This window comes from Gouania willdenowi, chromosome 20, assembly GCF_900634775.1.
Source record: "Gouania willdenowi chromosome 20, fGouWil2.1, whole genome shotgun sequence".
Taxonomy (NCBI): domain Eukaryota; kingdom Metazoa; phylum Chordata; class Actinopteri; order Blenniiformes; family Gobiesocidae; genus Gouania; species Gouania willdenowi.
Window position 1 is genome coordinate 11,214,862 of NC_041063.1, and position 17,731 is coordinate 11,232,592.

The following is a 17,731-nucleotide window of genomic DNA, read 5'->3' on the forward strand; positions in this document are numbered from 1 at the left end:
ATGTCAGATAAATAAAATAAAATAACTCTCATTTTCACTATTGTGTGTCCACAGTTGAGAAAAAAAGTTTATTCAACGGTGTTCCTGAGAAAAGAAGCAGGAAGGTTAGTAAAAAATAAATAAATAAATAAATAAATACCGGGGGGACACCAAACCAGAAAAAAGGAGGGAGGAAAGGAGGGAGCAATCCGAAGGGAGGAGTCAAGTGAAGGAAGGAGCAGCTGGAGTCCCACTCTGCGCCTCCTCCTGGAAAAAAAAAAGAAAAAAAAAAAAGAAAGAAAAACGCTCCAAATGTACTAACAACTCTCCGTGCGCTCTTCTGACGCTTCCCTCGTTTTACGCACGTCTGCGGTATGCAATCAGCGGTGATCATCGGCAGGCTGTGGGTGTGAAACCGACCAGGGCTGGACACACAACAAAGTGTGTGAAGGAAAAGAGTGTGAGAGGAGGACAAACTCTGGCAGCGCCGTGTTGGAGTTGCTGCGTAAAGAGGAAAAAAAAAAAAAAAAGTCCCAACCAACTCCTGAGGCACATCTGCAACTGAGGGAGAGGCGCCGAAGAAAGAAGAGGAACTTTTTTTTTTTTTTTTTAATATTTTTCTTAAGACATTAGAAAGTAAAGAACTACTTGGAAAGTCATCTTGAACGAAGTAAGTAACCATGACACACACACACACACACACACACTTTGACTCGTGTGGCGTTCAATTGTCTCGAAGTTTTGGAGGCAGTCCGGGGTTTTATGCACTAGATTATAGTTTCATGTTACAGATCTATGAACTTTCCTGCAAGTTTGGATGAGTAGATGAAGATCTACAACAGTTGCATTAAAAGTGGCTTCTTTAAGCAGGAGGAAAAAAACTCGGATTTAAAATCAAATTACCCGGACTGCGGCGCACTTGGCCTATATGTGCTTTACATGATAGTAACAGGGCTTTTAGGGTAAAGTTTCATAAAGTTTGACCTTTTTTTCTCCCTCCACTATAACATCTTAAGAACGTATTATCTGTGTGAAATGAACTCATGATGAGGGGTTGCGGTGTACACGCAAATGTGTGTGTGTGTGTGTGTGTGTGTGTGTGTGTGTGTGTGTGTGTGTGTGTGTGTGTGTGTGTGTGTGTGTGTGTGTGTGTGATCATATTTCAGTGTCTGTTATTGATTCCCTTTATCCTGCTGGAGTGAGGCACATTCACTGTGTGAATGAAAGCATGTTGGGTTCAATCAAACTAAACATGTGGCTGACCCTTGACCTTTTCCCATTCATACATGTTTCACACACTGTGCGTTGTATGAATTTATTATTATCATATAATTCAGCAGCAGTGGATTGAGCCAACAATGTTCACAGAATAACAGAAAAAGTTTCTGTTGATGCGCACGCACGCAGAAGCAGATCAATACTAACCATTGTGATTTTTCTGCACGTGTGATGAAAAATGAAACATTATCAGCAAACCTAACAGGAATATATATATATTAGATTATAATTTACATAGAAATATCTGGTAATTTAATTTAAATAATTTAGAATCAATGACTATTTACACCTATAAGAATAAAGACATGCCTTTTAGGTATACACATTTGGCAAAAATAACAATAGGCAAATAAATGTAATCTTTTACATTAATATTCATAGTTTGAATATAAATAAATCACTTGAGTGTGTTTTATATATGTTTAAAAGTAAGTGTAACCAAGGAAAAAATTATAGGATGAGGAAAACACTCGGGCCACAAAAGTCAGATTGTGTGTGCGCGCGCGTGTGTGTGTGTGTGTTTTCTTAAAAATATAGAAAAAAAGCCTCCCCTCGAGCCTCCACATGTGCAGATATTTGTTTGAAACTTTTTCACCCCCCTGTCCTTGCCAGCTGTTCCACATTTGATCTGCTTGTCTGCTCTCGGGTTTCACCAGACGACCAGGGTCCGAGGCTCAGCCATGCGCTCCGGCTCAAATCCTCCCTTTTCTGACACATGGCAAATTAATAACGGGGGTCTGCACACCCCAAGACGGAGGAGTGATCGAAACACACCTAATAGTCACTTTAACAAGCTAAAAATCCTTTTTTTTAAATATATTTTTTAGCAAATTTTAAAACATACCTTCATCATCCATGTCATTTGGCTTCGAGCTGGTTACCATAATGTAATTAATAAAACACACTAAAAAAAACCCCCAGCAGTCATTTCATATTTAATTTTTATTTATAGTAAATGAATATAATTTAAATGACCGTGGGGTAGAAATGATACATACTTTAATTCCTGTGGTCATATAACATATAACTAATAGACCTTCTAAAAATTAAATGCTAAATTATTGAGTTTGTTAGATTGACATAATTCAAACCATTTTCTTTTCCACTTTAATGTGTAGAAAATTTGACATTCCCACTAAAATCACAGGCAAAATACTTATATTAAAAATAACATTTATTTTTTTATTTTTTCCCAAATGTGGGTTTTTATTGTATTTTTTTTTTTTTTTCATTTTTTCTAAAGTTGATCTCAGAGGTTCATCCCAATAAAGATGTAATTGTGGACATCATGTGCCATTTATAAGCTTATGAAAATGTCACAATCTTAAAGTTTTTAGTTCTCCACTGTCATAATTAATAAAATATGCCTTCACACTATTCTATCAAAAATGTTTAAATTGCACATTTTATTTTGTTATAATATTTTCTTGTATAAATAGGTTGGATAATATTGGTTATTTACAGTTAATAACTGCCAAGGGCACATTATTCCGGTATCCAAAGTGAATATTTATTCTAGACTCGGGCACCTGTCCCCCCTCCAAAAAGAAAAAAAGGAGTTATTCTAATACAGCAGAAAAGATGAATGCTGCAGTGTTTAAGATGCTAATCTGCTGGAATGAGATGCACAACTCGGAGCCATACGCTTACTGTAGCCAGAGAAGATGTATCACTGCCGCTCTGCGCTTCTTCAACTTCCCATCGTGAGAAACAGGCGGATTACGTTCCTCTCTGCAGTGGATCTGTCTGTCAGATAGCAGCAGCGTACTGTTTTATCTCAACGAGAAGCGGGGCTTTTTGGTAACATGCATAGAAGCACATGGCCCGAGACACCTGTGACCTGGTGACCTGGTGTGATCGTGGCTGTCACGTTAATGCAGGAGGATGACATGCTATTAGCTTTTGAGGCATGGCTCTCTGCTCGTGTTCAGAGGCCTTACCTTCAGCGCTAAAAGCAGCTTCTGTCCTCGGGCTCTCCATGCACCCTGCTGGGAGAATACCTGTTATCAGGTTTGTATGCAGAGGGGCCCTAATGATCTGAGTTGTTGTGCTAATGCTGTGGAGTGGGGCTGAAAATGAGGTGGCTAATTTGCGGTTAGAAGAGGGACATGTAATGGAAGTTCCTTTCTTCCAGATAATAAGGAGAGTTTATGTAATCTGTAGGTTTTTACACAGATCACATATAGTTTTGTCGGAAAGGATTTTTCAGTGATTGCGTTTTGCAGAAGTTTAATGATACTTTATCAATGAATACACACGCTCTGCATCTGACCAGTGAAAGTTTTGGGTATCGGACACTTGGATATGAAAAGTATCTGTTGCTTCCCTTGCAAATAGCTCACGTTGAATAGATAACCACAAAAGAAATCTCTCACTTTGATGATTTGCTACTTTGATATGTTGACATCAAATGAAACAGACAGTGTGGGGAGAGGAAAAAAGAAAAGAAAAGAAAAGTCAGCCAGGGGTGGTGATTGAAAGGGGAATAAAGGCTGTGTGTGCTTGTGTTTGAGTGCTCATGAGGTTTATGAAAACTTGGGGCCGGGATGGCGAACGGGAGGAGCGTAAAAAAAACGTCTGGATGCATTTGTGTACACTCAGAGACAAGAAAGGTGTCTTGGGGTGTGCTAGGACTTCTCCTTGGCCTTCTAATCCTCAGGCCCAGCCATCCCTTCAGGGCATGCCTTAGATCTGACTCTCTGGCTCACTGCATGGACGACCGAGCTCCGCCAGCAGATTTAATATGCTATGTGTTCCTGCTCCCCTGGCTCCCCACCACCTCCACTCATCAATTGTCCCAGAGCGGGACCCCCACTCTCGGTTTCAAGGAGCCTGCTAAAGGCACCTTTCAAGGCGGCTGATGTCTTTGGATAAGATGCATGTTGAGGGGAAAAGAAGCAATAGGACGGCTCTAGATAGCAAACTAATTTTAGATATGTATATTACTCACTTTCAGGAATCATTTCAGCCTTTGTAACCTGCATAACTGTCATAAATCCATCAACCAATGGCCCTGAAAAGCATGAATTCAGCTTCTCTTTTTCTCTTTCTGTTTTTGTTATATTTTTCTATCAGATTCCACAATAAGATCTAAAGCAACTTATAGTATTTTGTCTTTTGGAAACTATTACTCACTCTAACTAATAACTTAAGCTACTGGAGCAGCTAGAGTGAGGCAATGAAAAAAAAAAAAAAAAAAGAATGGATCCAGGAAATTTCACCAAGTCATTTATCTTTGACAGTTAATGGAAGGCGTGTTGTAAGTTTTGGTAAAATCTTGTGGTATTGTGTGCGAGAATGCAGAGTAGCCTATACTAGTGTTTTTTTGCTTGCTTCTTACAAACTCCAAAGCAAACCAGAAAGGTTGCCCTGCACGTGGCTATCACTCACATCTGTTCTCCGTAGTCGCTGTGAAAATGTCTTTAAGTTGGTGGCGTGAGGTATCAGGCGTTTCTGTCTGTGTGCGTGTGTGTAAAGCTGAGTGCCTAAAGAGATGGTTTCCTGCCTTTGGGGTTGTTTTTGCAGATGCAGCATTGTGTCCGCTTTGATTGGAGCCGGTTGTGGCATCCGTGAGGGGCCTGCGCTTTCTTGTACAGTTTAGTGATGGGAAGACAGTTGAACGGGCCACTCGTTGTGAACAATGATCCGTCACATACTCCCCGTTTAATGTGAGAAAATGGGCTGATTTTAGAAGACAAGCTTTCTTTTTCTTAACAAAAAACCAAAACCTAAATAAAACTAAGGAGGCCATGAGATTAACTGTGCTTTTTTTTTTTTTTTTTTACTATCAAGCCTCTCTTGACACAAGTGATCAAGTGATGTACTGTCATACAATGCTTCTAATGTAAAGCCCATGTGCTTTCAGTCCCATGCTGCTTGTAGTTGTCTTTCAGTCGGAGTTATCTACATCATAGAGTGTAGGTCAAGGTGGAGTCTATTGTTTAAATGTCAAATGTAAATCCCAAGGTTAAAACCTGAAAGACATACCGGCCCTGGCATTCTCTTTGCTCTCCAAACATGTTTAGATGAATACCTCTTACCCTACTCTGCCCCTTCATTTCCGTCTGGTGTGGACTTCAAAGTTGAAGGAGGAGGCGGATACAAATCCCATATAAAACTGTTCAGTGTGTTCTTTTCAGTAATAAATGCTAACAGTCCTGAGCTCCCAATAATGGCTCATCTTGGAAAAACAAAAGGGGGGGAACTCTACTATCTGAGCAAATTTCAGCCCCAACCTGAAAGAGCCTCCTTTTGACAGTGCAGCATTTGAAGACTAGTTTTTTCTCATGCAAAGCATGCTGTTTTAAGAGGCCGGGCCTCGGAAAGAGAGGGGGCTGTGTTTTAACAATAATCCGCAGGGAGTAAGGAACAGGGTTCAGGGAGGGGAGGTAGGGGTGAGGGTTGAAGAGAGGAGGAGGAGGAGGAAGAGGTTGTGGGGGGGTTCCTCCTTTCTCCTTCGCTCCTCAGACAAAGCCTAGTTCCTTTCAGGGTTGCATGGTGGGGGGGTTAGGTTGTATGGGGGAGAGTGGATGGCATTCAAGTGTTTTAGTTCCTCACAAGAAAAACTCAAACATCTTTTAATGTTTGTCATTACAGTTCCTCTATCTTCTTTGGAGTTTGGAAGTCTGCCTTGCTTTGACAGGCCTCGAACGAAACGGGCCTGAGAAATTTATTGAGGAACAGAAAACGCATCGTGCGCATTGTGGCCTAAAACAGTTTTGGCTATTCCTGTCTGACTGGTGTTTTTATTAAGAGGGGTCAACATGCTTTGAAAATATATCTTATTCATGGTGAAAGTCAGGATAGACTTTCCGAAGAATTCATTATATTCCCTCCAGATGCAGCTTTGGGGTTGCTGCTGTCCCTCGAAGGACATGGAGCGTGCAGCGCTACATTGTAAAGCCTTCCACAGTGGGCATGGGAGTGCGAAGGGTTCCATTTGTCAAAAGGTGCAAGAGTCTTTTTCCCTCCTCAACACTTTCCTGACTCGGGCTCAAACTCATTGTCTGAGCAAAGGCAGGACATTAGTCACTGCAGCACTACGAGAGCCCGCAGGGTGAGGGACCAGTGCACTGGAGCTGAGGTTTGGTCAGAGGGGAGGAGAGGGGAGTTGTGGGAAGAATGGAACAACTGAAAAGGTGAAGGAAGGGCAAAAAGAGAGGAGGAAAAAATGTAGGGTTGTTAGAAAGTGAGGAAGGGGAGAACATGAGAGCGTAGATTATGCGTGTGGGAGAGGGAGAAAGACCATGGGGGGTTAGAGGGAGTGAAGTCTGTAGCTCTACCTCAGGGCTCAGTGTGTAAGCCCCTGTCTACCCCCCAAAGCTGCTTTCACAAAGAGATTTACAAGACAGGTCTCCGGTGTGCTTTGCTGCCTTGCATTATGAGTGAGTCAGTGAGTAAATGTGTGTTTTTTTTGGACTCGTTCTTTTTTACTTCATCTATGCAAGAAAGAAAAAAGAAACATATTCACTCAAATTGACCAATCCAGGCAGGTCAGATTTACAACAGCCCCAGTGGAGCTTTGTAAATAGTCCTTTCCCCCTTGTGGCAAGGGTTAGTGTTCATTTTTGGGTGTGTGTGCATTCATGCGTGAATGTATTTCACAGATTCACACATACAGGGGATCCTGTTAGCTTTTGGAATTATTTATTAAGCCTGGCTTTTGTGTGGTGCCCTAAGTCCCTGTCTCCTCCCATTACTGCCTATGACTCTACCTGTGCTTCTTTCAGCCCCCAAAATGCTCCCTCAGCTTTCCTTGCAGCAGAGGGAATGTTGGTGTTATATCCAAAAGCTTCATCGCTACACGTATATCTTTTTTCCTCTATATGCTGGCTAAATATTTCACATCCAAAGCCAGCACTTTTCTCGTTTAGAAATGTACTATCCGCAGGACAGACACAATCTGCATGGTTCAGAAAGAGACACACCGAGTTATTCAGAGCTGTCCCATATGGCCCTGATTACCCTGTAATCCAGGAAAGTTTTTTCCGCCTTTTTCTTGCACGAACTGAATGGGGTTGAAGGTTTTAGTGTGTTTTAGATGGTTTATGTTAATGTTTGTCTTTTATTGAAACAAGCTGGAATGTGGTTATAGTCTTGTTTGGTATATATGAGCAGTGAACTGCTCTAGTTTCCCCATCTCCCTCTGGCATAGAGATCAATGCAAACCAGCTAACGCGGGGTAATAAGCCATTACTACACACATTGTTGGAGAGATTTACATACATCGACCAGTGAATTGATAAACTAGGTTCCGTATCCTGGAGGTAAGAGTTATTGTGTGTGTGTGAGTGATTAGCTCATTGCGGAGCACTTTAGTGAGTGTGTGTGCAATGCATATGTGTGTTTGTAGAGAGGCATCGCTGGGTGATCCACTGCGGGTGACTGCCAGTCCTGTGTGATAGGTGCCAGATTGCGTAGCTGCAAGCCAGGTTGTCTCTACTTGTCAGGGAGCGCAAGTTAGAGGCGGGGAGATGTGAGGATGATTACAGTACACTGTTTCTCTGATCTGATCCATCACGAACTGTCTCTCCTGCGAAGGGTGAACTTATTATCCCTGTCTCAACTTCCAGTGTGGAGCCAGCTGCTCTCCATGCTTCCCAATTAACCCCAGGCACCCGTCAAATGTTCCAATTAAGGCAGCCTCCTCCTCCTTCTCTTGAATCTGTTTTCCCGGATTTACCGGCCCCGGCTCTGGTGGAGATGCTTGAGCGGAAGTGAGGAAGCGAGCCGACAAGCACTGATTGTGCTTGTTTAAGAGCTGTTTTAAGCAATAGCGGCACAGTCTCCAGATTTATTAAAGGTGGGGTTTCTAACAGCTGAAACAGGTAGGCTAAATAAACCCAGATGTTTCTCACAATCAAGTCTGCACGCCTGAGGGAGCTGCCAGTCTAATGACAGTCTTGTTCCTCGTTTTTATTGCTGGGGATTTTTGTGACTGCACTCTTTAGAGTTTATGGGAAGTTTGTGTGTGCGTGTGCGTGTGTGTGTGTGTGTGTGTTGTTCTCTCCTGCAGTGCCGCCGTTTCCTTCAAGGATTGCGTGGCACAGTATTTTCTTGGTATTTGACTTGCGTGAGTCTCTTTCATTGTGCTGGGAGTTTCCTCGGAAATCAAATCTTCCCAAATCCGAGCTTTGACTTTTTTTTTTTTTTTTTTTTTTTTTTTTTGTTGTATTTGTTTGTGATGAGCAACAGTATATGCCTGAGTGGACCCGTGTGTATCCATGTGACGGGGATGTTTGTGTCGGTGGGATACAGGTTTGGCAGCACTCCTAAATCCTCCGAGACTGCTTGCGTGCGTGGAGCCTACGAGCCAGAACAGAGGCTGGAGGGTTGGTGGGGGTGGGGGGGTGGGTGGGCGGGGGGGGGGGGGGGGGGGGGGGGGGGGGGGGGGCATAGCAGGGATCTGTGCAACTGATATGAAAGTGAAGGGAGAGAGTTGTCTGCCTTGCGCTGTCGTGGTGGGAGACGTCAGGGAGCTGGAAGACTCTGGGACTCCCTCTGAGCTTCAGCTGTCTTTGATCTCACTTCTCCAATGCGCCATACACTGTATTACTCTATCCAACACGCTCACCTGCTCAAAAACTCCCAACTCTCACAGAAAACACTAGGCTCAGGGGTTCTCATGTCTACCTGTACACCTAAATGGTGCTTCCTGTCCAGTAGTCTCCAAAACCCTCTTATCTTGTCCATGCTCATGTTGCAGAGAAGCCTATCAACTCGGGATGGGCATCGCCAGGTACCTCGTGATACGACGCATTGCAATATTTTTTTTCCCACAATAACGATATTATCATGATACGGTGATAATCGATATATCGCGGGCAATTTCATCCACGATACATCATGATGTCTGTGGCACTGAAGAAATTCAGAATTTATCTACTGCACTGAATCTATTTCACAGGAATTACTAAACATTGTCAATCAATTTCACATCAAAGACACACACACACACACACACACACACTGTAAATTTGTAAATATCCACTCCTCACATATTGTCTCATTGTATTGTGTGTATGTACTGCATTATCTCTGTGTATCATGTATATATACAGTATATTGTTTTTGTCATGTCTTGTATGTTGCAATAAAAAAATAAAAAAAATAAATGAATAAATAAAAAAAATATTGATATTTGGTGCTAGTGAATCGATAACGTATCGCGAGACAAAACCTTGCAATACATCGTCGCATCGATTTTTCGGCACACCTCTACTATCAACACTTTACCATTAAATTAAGTTTATCCTTTATATTAACCCATCCAGTGGTCCAGTGCCTCTTATCAAGATTTTAATTTTGGGAAATATTTTTGACCTACATTAGAAGTTCAACATTGGTTTCTAATGTTTTATAGACATTTTTTTTATTACTTACAAATATTGAAAGCAAGATATATAATTCAACTCCTTCAATTAATAATCATCCTTGTAGGACAGTTGTGTGGTTAGTCTTTTAATACTTGAATTAATTCCAGACCAGGTTAAATTATTACATTGACTTTAAGAAATTTGATTTAAACAGCTTTTGTTTCTTGGGTCAAAATGTTAAAATACAATAATTTGACTCCTGTGTTGCATCAAAGATCTATTTAAGTATCAGACTGATATCTGACATGGTTTGAAAATGATCTCTAAATCTTTTTAAATGGTTTTCGTTGGTCTGACTAAAAAAATATATAGTTGACTTTCTACTGTCAGTAATTTTGCAATGCAGTTTTTTGTGTGGAAAGAATTTTGTGATTGATTTTCTTCGATAGAATGAGTTCATTTTAAGGTATTTTTCACGCCTTCTGATATTAGACAGAAAAAAAAATAAAATGCACATAGAGACACCAACAGCATTTATAGGGGAATGAATGGCCCAGAGCTACCCTTCTGGATCTGTTCTTTTCCACACAGGAAGTCTTAACTTTAAAGCAGCACTCTTCATTTTAACTCCCCTTCGCTCCCCTCACCCTGTATTCTTTTGACTGATGTGGCACATTTTACGGCAGCCTCATTCAGCATTCCTTTACATCGCACTTTGTTGGTCCTCCCTGCTTATTTTTTTTCTAAGTCTGATTCATTTGGGGTTGGGCTTTATCACGCGGGAGCAGAACACCAAGACAACTTCATCTCATCCAATTTTCACCCCTTTAATTCGGTATAAATGGCACGGCTGTGAGGGCCAGGATGGGAATTAATAAGAGCCAATAAAGCTTGCCGCTAGGGCATCGGGGCCAGTCTTTAAGTAAACATTATGACTTCTTGAGGGGGGATTCAGTGGCAGCATCTGATGGATCGCGGCGGAGCTAATTTCTCACTTAGTCGTCCTGATGGGGCGAGCTAATAGGCCTTGCTTTGCCTGGCTGATTGTCTGCTGGCTTTATTATTGTGTATTATCGCACTGCCCCCTGGCTGTTTTTAGCGCTCGGTCTCGGAAATGCCAGAGCCAGTCATTAATCACAAAGCGGCACTGACTCCACCACTAACACTTATCCGAGTGGCACAGTGGAATGAAGGGAAAGTAGAAGTGATAGGATAAAAGAAAAGAAAGTGAGGAAATAAGAAATATCATAGATCAGGGTTTCTCAAATGGGGGTACGTGTACCCCTAGGGGTACACAATGGCACTACAGGGTGTACTTTAGAGAGAGAGAGTGGAAAATTAACAAATGAAAGCATTAAAAATATGGGATTTATAATGTTTATTTTTCAGCTAAATGATGTTAATGATCTTGTTTAGAACATGAACTAAAAATACTAAAGCCAGTCTTGGTTCCACATCAGGTGGGAGATAAAAACTATAGAAATAATTCTATTCAGGAGGCACTAAATACTGTTTCTTTCCACTTATTTATAAAATGAGATTCTTGAAAATGTGTTATCACTTGTTTATTCCATTATTATGTTCTATAATTGTTTTTTCATATTATTCTAAGCCAAATGTTGTAGTCGGACAAAGGGTGTACTTGGATTCAGAAATAAGAGAAAAGGGGGTACTTGAGCCAAAAAAAGTTTGAGAACTACTGTAATAGATGACATAAGAAACTAAAGAACTGAAATGGTTTCGAATGATTCTCTTTGAGGCAGTTTCTAGAATAGATGGCAGTAGCTCAGTCTGTAGGAACATGGGTTCAAGTCCCGGTGCGGACTGTTCTGGTAGCCGGAGAGGTGCCAGGGCACTTCTCGAGCACCGCCGATGTACCCTTGAGCAAGGCACTGAACCCCAACACTGCTCCGGTGCTCTCCCTTCATAGTAAAAGCAGCCACACTCCGACATCTCTCCATGAATGCACGTCCACAGGCTCTTTGTGCATGTGTGTGAGAAGCATGTCCCTAAAATAATAGAGGGTTAAAAAAAAAAACCCTTGAATTTCCCCCTGGGATTAATAAAGTATTCAAAATGAGCCCTTCTTGTTGTGTGTTGGGGGTTGTGTCCACAATTGCCAGGACTTAAAATGAAAACTGGATGTCAAACCTTCACCTGCGGCCCCTGTCTTTCCTCAGGACCATCTATCTGCTTGATCTTTCTATGAACGCATGTGCGATATGAGCCAGAGCAGGATTTGTGTGAGGTTCTCATCAGTACCGGAATCTCTCCTCCTTCCCTTGTTCCCTCCCTTGGGTCCGACCCCTGTCTTATTTATGTTCGGCACTGTGTGATTGCTCTTGCATATAGAGCAGATGTTGGCTCCTAGTCCTATATACACACTGCGAGATGACTCGCTCGCTCTTGAATGCTAACAGAACATTTCCTACCTCTCCTTTTCCCGTGTTCACATACAAGCCTCACATACGGATTACTCTCTCTCAAGCAGCACAGCCTGCGGTTGTAACATGTACTCTTTGGTTGTGAAGGCACGGAAGAAGATGTTGTCATGCTCCGTTTGTGGCTTTCGCTCAGAGCACCTTCTAAAGTCTCCTGTGAGAAATGTCTCCACAAACACAGAACTGTTTTCACTGGAGTTGAGAGGCCCACTGACAGGATACAGATCCCTTTTCTCCTGTGCTTTACAGTATATCTGCCGTTTCCAGGGGTTACTTGGATGGAAAACATAGTTCAGAGTTGACTATGGCTGCGATTATTGAGGGTAATTATTGGAACTGAATTCCGAAAAACAAACTTTGCCAAGTCAAAGAAGGATTTGAAACTTTGCAGTGACAAAGTAAATAGTCTTTCCCACTATTTCATGGCTTCTGTGCTACTCGATGCATATTTTGCTTTGGAAGAAATGCTGAACAAGCAAGTTTTTGCTTTCTTTAAAGAGTCATTGGACAAACATCTTGGTGGGAGCAAGGGAAAGCACTGCTGCCATCACAAAAGCAGCAAAGAATCCTGCCTTATCCAATCTCTCAGTTGTCACAGCCCAGCTTGCAGCGAAACAAGAGGCTCGTGAACAAATGCAAAAGTCAAAATATAAAAAATAAACAATCCAATAGGCAGGGAGCTGTGGGGAATACAAGCATGACTTCTATTGTGGCTGATGCTTTATTCGGCCCTTATCTACTGGGTTGCGAGTGCAAAAGAGGACTCGTGTAAGCATTATGATTACATCGTGTGGGTTTGTTACCCAGTAATGTAAGAAGCACTCGGCTCATTCTGCTGTGCAACAAACCGGGTCCCTCACCAGCCCTCTAAAGCATCTTAAGTGAAGAGGTCTGAGGCACCAAAACACTAGCGAGGATAATCTTATTAGTGCTGTTGAAAGCTACTGATGGGTTGTGTTGTTTCACAGTTTGTCACAAAAAAAAAAAAACAATATAATAGAGCTAAACGTCTTCTCAAGCAGTGGTTCTCAAACTTTTTTTGGCTCATGATGTACCCCTTTCTCTTATTTCTGAATCCAAGTACCCCTTTGAAAATATATACTGTATATATATATTATAAACTATATGAAAACAACGATAGAGCATAATGATGGAATTAAGGAATAACACACATTTTAAAGAATCTCATTTTGTAAATAAACAGTATTTAGTGCAGTGGAACCCAACCTTTTTTGGATCGTCACCCCATTTTTATATTTTAAGAATTTCTGGTGACCACGAAGACACTTTTTCTAGAAAAAAGTTTTTGATCCTGCTTGAGTTTTTTTTTTTTTTACTGCATTTTAGTTTAACTGGATTTATATTTCACAAAGTGAAAGTACAGAAAGACAGCTAAATTTTTTTTTTTTTAAATTTTAGGTCACCCCATTTAAACTCCAGGCAACCCCACACTCGGTCCCTACCCCAAGGTTGAAAAACACTGACTTAGTGCCTCCTGAATAGATTTATTTTTATAGTTTGTATCATCTCCCTTCATATCACGCCTGGGGTGGGCCAAGTTCCATCGCATACCCCATAGGGGTACACGTACCCCCTTTTGAGAAACACTGTTAAGGATTTGTTTAGGGGAAGATGCATTGAGAAAATATATAATATTTCTGAACTGTTAGTTTTAGTGCATTTTTTAAGTGTTTGCAAAGACGTCAGTCTTTCAACAATGTAAAAATGTTCTGTGGTTAAAAAAAACTGTTACTATTGCAAAAACCTGTTGTTTTTGTGTGTTTTATGTTTTCTCTCTCAAGAGTTGTTTATTGTACTTACTTTTCTTCAGAATATTTTTAGGTCAGTCTGGCAACACCTGGCAAAAAAGTGCAATGATAGTCGAGTTTTGTCTCTAAAATGTAATTGTGACATTAAATTAGGATTTCATTAAAAAAAATGCTAATTTTTAATGCCAACTTTCAATTTATTGGGCCTTCATTTTTGCCTGAAGCTTCTTGAGGTCAAATACAGATGAAAACAACCACAACTGGTGGCAATAAATGTGTCAAGTTTAGGCTTCCAGTTAAACAAATAAAAAGTTGTTGAAGTACAGTATGCAGAGACGTGTACCGTACATGAGTAAGAGCACAAATAGCACAGCATGGAAGATTTCTCACTAAAGCAGTTTGCACGCGTTTGCATTACCAGGTCATTTGTATGTGATTACAGTAAAGTGTGGCTAGTGTTATGTGAGAAGCTAATCTGCATCTTTTGAAGTTAAAATTCACTTTCACCGTTAGCCCTTCACTGTTGAGTCAAAGCCGTGGGTGTAATGTTAAGATCTTTCAAATATTTCCCTCCACCCGTGATAAGTCGAACCACCACTTGAGCCCATTTTCTGTCTCCACAACGAGTTTATCCTCTCATACTGACCTCTCCAGTGTAAACACATAGCAGGCAGAGGCTGTTTTATTGCTGGATTCAGCTAATCTGGCCAAAGGGCTTAGAAGACTCGTCCTCCTCCTTTGCCCCGTGGTGTTTTAGTTATTCCAGCTGTGAAGGGACTCTTTAATATTGTTGGCATAGCTGTGAAATGTGCAAAACACACATTGTACTCTCAGGAAAACATGTGCAGGCATGCAGTGGCACAGCGAGGTGCACCGCAGATGCATGCATGAACACACAGACACTCTCACACACACACACACACACACACACACACACACACACACTCCCCATTCATTTCCCAACTTATCCCACTTTTTGCTCCCAATCTCCCTCAATCGTCTCCATCTCCCATCTCTCCCCTCCCCTCTAACTCGCTGTGCTGCGGTGCGTTTGTGCAGCCCTGATAAGCCTAAGATAGCAGATCTCGGTGGTCGCTGATGTAATGATGATGAATGCTGCGGTGCTGCCAGTCTCCCCCCCAGGGGGCCCTCGACACTGAACAGTCACCCTAATGAAATGAACACAAATACAGTACACCCGTCTATGAGGGAGGGTTGCCACATCTAAGAAGACACTTCAAGAGTTTGTATATAAATGTCCCCATAGTTTCTAAATGGGTTTTTTTTTTTTGCATTTTGCGTTTGTAAATGTGTACTTGATGAAGATTGCCACAGAATTGGAGGTATAAACCTTGGGCTGTTTCAGAAATTCTAACTCTTTAATAAATGAAAAGACCGATTTTTTTCCCAGATACAGTTAATAAACATTGAAACGTGCATAAAAACAAACCTAAACCCAAAACAAAATAAAACATTTTTATCTATCAAAGGCGAAAGTTTATTTTCATGTTTCACTTTGATGTGTATAATTTGCAAATGACTTTCAACTCAGCGTCTTTGTCACCATGGCGTATAATTTATGTTAAATTGATTTGCCTAATGTGCTTATAAAATAGGATTTTTTTTTTTCTTTTTTCTGAGGGCGCAGTCTGAATTGTGGTATTTTAAAACTGTTTAATTGCCTTCTCTTTCTGCGTGGAAGGATTACAGTTCAACACAAATAAAGATAGACACTCTTTCTCTTCTCTTCTCTAATTGGGTGTGGGACAGCTATTTTATGGGAATGACATTTAATGGGAAATTAACAATTTATTACGAGAAACGGCAACATCTAATGCCTACTGGTGAGTCATTGGATGATGCAGGGACACATTTCCTGCATTGTTGTTTTTTTTGCATGTGAATTCACACCCGTAAATACATCAGTTGTCGCCCAGTTTTCATGTGATTGTGTCTTGATGACAACAGTGTCGTCGTATCTTTCTTTTCGGAAAGTTGTATGGGGCAAAAGTGAGCACATGAGACCGAAAGTAGAGGCAGGAACATCTGCAGGATTGGGTGTGGGCGTCCAGGTCAGAGGGATTATGGGTGAAAAGGTCCTGCTTTTAATTGCCGCTTTGGAACTGTGGCCTGCCTTGTGGAACACAAAAGGCCCGTCAGACACGCTTCAGTGGCTTGGACTTGTGAGTATTTGCAGGACCAGTGGAATGCCCCGCTCTATTCCTCATGCCCCCCAACACACACACGCACACTCACACACACACAAATACAAACCCTCATATTTACAGCACGTTCAGCTCTTTCTTTGCTCTATTCTGACTCACCTGGGGGCATTGAGAAGATGCATTCCTTCTTGTATGTAAACCCCACACACAAAGCATACTAGGAACTAGGGCTGCACAATTAATCAAATTTTAATCGTGATCGCGATTTTGGTTGCCACGATTAAATTAATCTGATCGTATACAGGCTCTGCACTCTGCAATAACGTATTTATTGTGTTAGTCTTTGGAACTTTTAAAATTCTTGGGTTAAATTTAATTATTTTTTTTTTTTTAGCATAATTCTTATTTAAAGCTTCATTTTGCACTGTAAACTGTACACATATTGTTTGTTTAAAAGTAGTGTAATAAAAACAGGGTGAATAATTGGGATTACAATATTGGTCAAAATGATTAAATATTAATATTTTGACCATAATCGTGCAGAATTATCATATAATAACTGTCAATGAGTTTGTTTTTGTCTTTTTAGAGTTTGAATGAAACATTTTCGCTCTATCCCTCTATGTCAATGACTTTGAGTGGAATGATCAGCCTTCGATAAAAACACGTATTTACACGTTTCCGATCAATCATTCCCATTTTGCAAAAAGTACTGGTTGTCAGTGATTTGAAAGATTTGAAAGATTTAAAAAAAGGTCTTTACTTTGTAATGATGGCTACATATGTATTCATGTGGGAGTGATTAGAGGAAAACCTCTTGTTTAATTCTGTTTTGATTAGTAGGGCAGTAATTGCATTGTGGGTTTTTTTTTTCCCTTCTGTTTTTTTTTGTTTTGTTTTTTTTTTTTTTAACAAGAAATTGCTTACAGATGTTGTTGACGGGTCAGAAAGGATGACAGACTCTGGTTTTTTTAGGGGGGTTGGGAAAAAACAAACAAAGCGTATAGTGTTTGTCTGAAGTTTACCCCTCTCCACTTCCCTCCATGCCTTCTGTCCTAGGGGAGTTGGCAGAAAAAAACCTCCTTCCCTGCTTTTTTAACCCTCCTTTTTGCATTATAGCTGACTTTGCTGCCTTTAATTCTATTCAAGTTTAGAGTGAAGGACAATTAAAAACTGTAGTTAAGTAATTAGCTTGGTTCTTTGTAAAGAAAATGTGGGTGAGACTAAATATTTCCATGAATTATGGAGGCTAAGTAGAGGACTGAATGAAGCTGTCCTGTACTTTGTGTCAGAGAGTGGTTCTTGTATATCGCTATGTTGTCTCCATAATCAAGGACCTTCATGACTTAGATAAAGACAAGCTTGTAGACGGTCTCTGAGGTGCTGAACTGTGCATCATGTCTGCCAGACTGCTTGCTCAACCCCTACTAAACCCACAGACAGTATTAACTTGAACCACCTTTATTCTTTGAAATAAAAATTGCCCGGCACCATGATATTCCCAAAAGGGCTTTCACATAAGCCTTGTTTTTTTTTTTTTTTTTTTTTCAGGACTATGAATGTTTCTGTATCTGTGGTATCCCCTTAAGGTTTCTTCTTTCTCTCTGGAAAGACTGCTGGAGTAAGATTATTAATATATCCACAAACTGCTTGTACTTCTATTCTAAGATACAAAACCAAGTCAGGATGTTTATAGAGCTGTGTGGTTTTTTTTTTTATTGGACAAGTAATCTAAAGTTTAGTGTGACAGTTGAAAATAAGGGTTGGCAAAGTTTGGCGGTCTG

The 17,731-nt window shown here is 40.8% G+C and overlaps 1 protein-coding gene across 1 annotated transcript in view; it reads left to right on the plus strand.

Moving 5' to 3' along the window:
* Positions 1-260: 260 nt before the first annotated feature.
* The window catches only part of gli3 (GLI family zinc finger 3), a 111,662-nt gene continuing 94,191 nt past the window's right edge, over positions 261-17,731 (plus strand). Inside the window, exon 1 of the mRNA XM_028434945.1 lies at positions 261-649. The gene's annotated coding sequence lies outside the window, so the exon portion shown is untranslated. The remainder of the gene's footprint in view (positions 650-17,731) is intronic.